The sequence below is a fragment of the Pan troglodytes genome, chromosome 5, assembly GCF_028858775.2.
Source record: "Pan troglodytes isolate AG18354 chromosome 5, NHGRI_mPanTro3-v2.0_pri, whole genome shotgun sequence".
Lineage (NCBI taxonomy): Eukaryota > Metazoa > Chordata > Mammalia > Primates > Hominidae > Pan > Pan troglodytes.
The window spans coordinates 101,921,230-101,927,229 of NC_072403.2; positions in this window are offsets into that span (position 1 = coordinate 101,921,230).

The window sequence follows — 6,000 nt, forward strand, 5'->3', positions numbered from 1 at the left end:
CACTTGTAACCCAGCTGTGGCAGCTCTGCCGCTCCTACCTGCTGTTGCCCACCCAGCAGTCTGCTGCTGGACAGTGTCCACCTATCCTGTGGGTGCCTTTTGGGGACTCATTATTTTTATGGAGGCAGTTCCAACATATCTTCTCGGCCACCCCATTCACTCACCATGCCTTTCTTTGTGGCAGCCCTGTAATTATAGTAACGGTGGGGGGTAGATGATAGGGTTTTTTTTTTCTTTTTTTCTTTCTTTCTTTTTTTTTTTAAAAAGACAGGTCTCGCTCTGTTGCCCAGGCTAGAGTGCAGTGGTGTGATCTTGGCTCACTGCAACCTCTGCCTCCCGGGTTCAAGCAATTCTCCTACCTCAGCCTTCCCACTGACTGGCACTATAGAGGTGCACCACTACTCCCAGCTAATTAAAAACAATTTTTTTTTAAAAAAAATTAGGACTTGCTATGTTGCCCAGGCTAGTCTGGAACTCCTGGCCTCAAGTGATCCTCCTGCCTCAGCGCCCGCATAGCACTTACATAGATTACAGGTGTGAGCTACCATGACCGGCCCCCAAAATGTGCCTTTTTAAGGGGCATACTATATTCCATGTGCTCACATTATCTATACCTTGTACAACTTGTCAAGTTGTTATTGTTCATTTTCATCTTATAGATCAGACAAGGCTCAAAGAGATTTTCTCCACAGTTAAAGATTACACAGCTGAAGTGCCTGCTGGAATTCAAATCCATATCCAGCTGCTCTGAGGCCCACAGTCCTTTCAGAAATCCTTGTTCTCCTTTCTGTAAAAGTCAGCAGCCCCTGGGCAATGATTTATTTGTACATCTCTCTGCCCAACTAGCCTGTGAAAGCTGTAAGGGTAAGGTATTTGACATCTTGGATGCTAAGCATGTAACACAGTGTTGGTTGAATAAATATATATTTATGTATAAACACCAAAGGCAATACCTTACCCATTGCTTCCAATTTTCCAGTCTTTATTTCTTATTCACTTTCTGTCATGTTGTGTCAATAAGTTTGTCAATAGGTTTCAGAGGCCTCCATGGCAACTTTTTTTGTAATTTCAATTTCTTTCACTGTGAAAAGTCTTTACAGGGTTGTCAACAACACAGCACAAATGGAGGTTTTAAAAAACAAGTTTGAGGCTGGGTGTGGTGGCTCATGCCTGTAATCCCAGAACTTTGGGAGGCCGAGGTGTGGGGATCATGAGGCCAAGAGATCGAGACCATCCTGGCCAACATGGCGAAACCACGTCTCTACCAAAAATACAAAAATTAGCTGGGTGTGGTGGTGTGCGCCTGTAGTCCCAGCTACTTGGGAGGCTGAGGCAGGACAATCGCATGAACTTGGGAGGTGGAAGTTGCAGTGAGCCAAGATTGGACCACTGCACTCCAGCCTGGCAACAGAGCACGTCTCAAAACAACACAACAACAAAAAACAAGTTTGAGCTGGGCCTGGTGGCCCACCTGTAGTCCCAGCTACTTGGGAGGCTGAGGTGAGAGGATTCTTGTGGCTAGGAGTTCACAGCTGCGGCGCACTATCATGATGCCTGTGAATAGCCATTGCACTCCAGCCTGGGCAACATAGCAAGGCCTTGTCTCTACAAAGAAGAAAAAACAAAGTCTGAAGGGCCCAGTGTAAAATGTAATGTTTCCAGTGACTGCTAGCGTGTCTCTGAAGGTTTCCATTCACTGCTTCGGGATGAAGGGCACTGTCTCAGGGATGCACTTATCTTCAAGAAGAAAGAGTAAGAACTAGCCATGGAGAATCAGCAATGCCTCTTTGTGGCTAAGCAGACCAGTGGCAGATGTGTGTCAGGATCTGCAGGAACCAGGGACGGGTGTGGAGACAGAAGGTGTCATGCTCTTGAGTGAAATGAAAGACATTTGCATAATGGGATGTGTGGCTTTCTCCATCTCTTTGGGCCTTGATTTTTTGACACCAGGAAGTATTGTGTTCACTTGTACCACGAAGGCATAGGTGCTCAGTGAGAATTGGAAACCCATTTCTGCTCACGGCACCTTCACCAGCTGCTGTTAAACATTAAGTACAATCTTGCTAATGCATCCCAAGTGGTGGGGCAGAGTTGGGTGAGGTGGTGGGTTGGAGAAGAGTGAAAGACTCTAAAATGATTTCAAAGAACAGCTCAGTTATTTCCAAATACATACAACAAAACTGCTGGCAGGGCCTGGTGTAGAAGGAACCTGTCCTCACTGCCCCAGAGGCAGATACAAATTTCCCATAAGAAGCACATGTAAAGTAGGAAAGAAAATGGCTGCTGTCCACCTGGGGCTGGACAGTGCTTAAAAGCCCTTTTGTAGCTGCGATTCCCAATCTTTTTGGCACCAGGGACTGGTGTCGTGGAAGACAAATTTTCCACGGACCAGAGGTAGCGGGGGTTGGGGGATGTTTTCGGGATGACACCGTTCCACCTCAGATCATCAGGCATTAGAGTCTCATAAGGAGCTGCAACCCAGATCCCGCACATGCACCGTTCACAGTAGGGTTCGTGCTCCTATGGGAATCCAGTGCCACCGCTGATGGGGCAGGAGGTGGAGCTCAGGCAGTAATGTTCACTCCCCAGCTGCTCACCTCTTGCTGTGCGGCCTGTTCCTAACAGGTCATGGACCGGAACCAGTCTGCGGCCGAGGGGTCGGGGACGCCTGTTTTGCAGGACGCAACAGCTGGTGAGGTTTATTTTCCTTCAATGCATGACCATTATTTGTATCACAAGACCAAATGTCAGGGTTGAAGGTGCAAATGACCATCAGTTCTAAATTACCAGCTTTTCCCACAGAAAATTTTGGGACTCTGACCCACCTGTTTTTCTCAGAGTGGATTAACTTCACATCTTCAGGCGTAGGTAATCCACCTCTTGTACCGAAAATGTTATGACTGTGACGTTGTCACAGCAGCACACATTTGCAAAACCCATGACCTGCTCTCAGGAAGCCTTCCTTGACTCCATAGGTGCCCATGGAGACTCGCCCGAGGGAGCAGAACTTGGCAGTTTTTAATTTCAGTTTTCCCATCTGGCGGTCGCATGCACTCCTTGAAGCGTGAATCTCGGCAGCACAGCCCTGCCCTGCCCGGACACCATGCGCATGCACTGGTTACAGCCTCGCTGACAGCTCAGACCCCCCTGCTCTGCTCTAGTGGCTTTCTCTCACCTCCGAACTCCAGTCCAGTGTTCGCTCATGGTCACTCGACCTGCCTACCATTTGATATCTTGTTTTCTCTTTACATCAAAATCTAAGACATAACTATCAAATACACTTTTAGAATACAACTTTTAAACTGTACAGTCATGCATGGCATAACCATGTTTTGGTCAATGATGGGACGAATATATGACAGTGGTTCCATAAGATTGTAAACCCTATTTTTACTGCAACTTTTCTGTTAAGATACACAAATACTTACCCTGGTGTTACAATTGCCTACCATATCCAGTACAGTTACATGCTGCACAAGTTTGCAACCTAGGAACATATAGTCTAGGTGTGTCACAGGCTTTCTCATCTAGGTTGGTGTGGCACACCCTGTTCTCACAATATGAAATTGCGTAAGGATGCATTTCTCACAACGTACCCCCTTCACTAACCAATGCATGACTGTATGGATTCCTCAACCACAATTCTAAACATCTTTCCTTGCAACTCATTGCATCTTGGTGTTGGCTTAATGTTCTTTCTCATTTACTTTCATTTAGTTTTTTAAAAATTCAGCCTATTTTGGATATAATTGCAGATTCACATGCAGTTGCAAGAAATGATACCCATCACCCAGTTTTCTCCCGTGGTAACATTCTGCATAGCGACAGCACAATATCAAAACCGAGAAATTGGGTTTAAAGCCTTTTATCTACTCTCACAGGCACTAGGGATTTTTAAAATTCAGAGTTTAGGAATCACATTAATATTATCCAATTTTAAAGATTCCTAATCAGATTAATCAGGTAGCAAGTAAGGGTCCAAACTAGAGGAAGAGAAATGGCCTCTAGGAAAAAAGATTTCCTGAGGTTTCTCACTCTGTAATTTGGAACATAGGGATCAGAGGCAGAGAAAATTAGTTTACAATGCATAATGATATGTCTTTATTTCATCAACAGAAATGGTGTCTAGACAAAATTCAGTTAACACTAGCAATTCAATTGAGTGAAAACTTTTTTTGCACAATAGTGTATTTACAGTGAGTAAATGAAGTTTCATTAGTTCATAGCAATGCTTTTTTTCCCCAAAAGGTAAAAATTCTTAGTTACAGAGAATAAGCATCAACAGCCTTTCATTTTTTACAATAAAAACCACGAGAAAAACCACAATCACTTAGAAAAAAATAAGGACAAGCCTAAGAACTAGTACAATAAAATGATGCATTGAATTAAATTACATTAATCGCATAGAATCTGTGTAAAAAGTATGTAGAAAAACACCTGATGTAACCTGTTACAGTCGTTGACCAGTTATGAGAGGTACAGAGGGTTATACAGGTAGATATGTGTGAAAACTGTCCGTATTGTTCAACCTGGGGAGGAAGAGAAGAGGGGCTGCAGCCCCTTGCATACACTGAGAAGACCCTGTTTTGAATATGGCCTCTGGAGTTTGTAAGGCATATATTAGAGGTGCACTTGCATCAGACTGGTTCTGGAACAAATTGTCACAGGCTCTCTTGGCCTCACTAGCAAAGGTGGTGCTTGCCTTGAATGGCTCACTGTGTCTAACAAGCACCTGAAGCTCCCAAATGCATATGGAATCTTCCTGATCACTCACTAGAGGTGCCATGTCTTTATGTCAGAGCGTGAACGGGCATCCCAGGATTTGCACACACAAAATACATTGTTAGGACTTAAGGGGAGGTCATACTTCTGCCTCCAAACATGTTTTGGTAGAAGACTGAGCATCCATCTGTAGGAAAACCCCTCTTTGTCCAAGTCCCTTCACTCTTTCGCAACATATGCGTCTGATTATTTCCATGGGAGCACTTGGCACTGAATGTGAGTCTACCTGAAATGAATGGTCTTGGTGCACACTTCTGCTTCTAAGAAGGGCCAGTGTTTTATCTGAGGTCAATAAACTGGAATGAGAATGAAAGTCAGAGCTGTTTATCCATTGCTTGACAGCAAAATGCATACACCGTGTCACAACATTAAATCAAAGCTATGAAAGTTGGCCTCTGCAACCAAGTGGGTATTCTTCACAAAATGGCAGCATCATTTTCATATTACATTTAAAATGCACTGATATTCATTTGATAGAAATATCATCTCCCAGGGTGGAGTGTAGGAAAATACTATAAACTTTTCTTTGCAAGTAATGTTTTTGCACCGTCAGTTGAATAATTTATCCTCAATCTGCCACAATAAGACTTTTCTATGTACAAATGCTATTTGCACACACTTATTTGTGTACAAATAGGTTCTGTTCTACAGCATCGGTTTTGGATGCTGGGGTCATGAGATGGCTCAGGCAGTACTATAAACATACACTTTCAACACACAATGCCTCGTGCACACAGGTTTCCTGTATGAATACCAACTCCACACAGGGCATTGTATTGTGGACTGACTCACCAGAAATTGCACTTCCAACACAGTCTTCAGTTTGGGGAAGAAACACTAACTCATGATACAACGAACAGCTTTATTCTTAAAAAACAAAAACAAAAACAAAAAACACCTTGTTCTTTAGTCTATTTACAGTCATTTGAGGACCAAACTTGATTCTTGCTCCTTCTGGATCTGAGACTCCTCCTAAACTGTAAGCAATAGTGAAGCAGTTTGAAGTCATTTCTAAAACAGCTCCTAGTTTAAATGGGGCATAATGTAGAGAAGTAGGTAGCCAAACAGGGACTTGAGAAAGCTTTGCAGGCAGCTCTTCCTCATTTTGAGAGGATTATGCTACTCCACAGGATGTCAAGCAGCTTCACGGGACAGGAGTTTTTGGTGTCTTAACAGGCTTATCATTTTCAAACCTTTGTCTGTTCCTTCTTTTTCTTC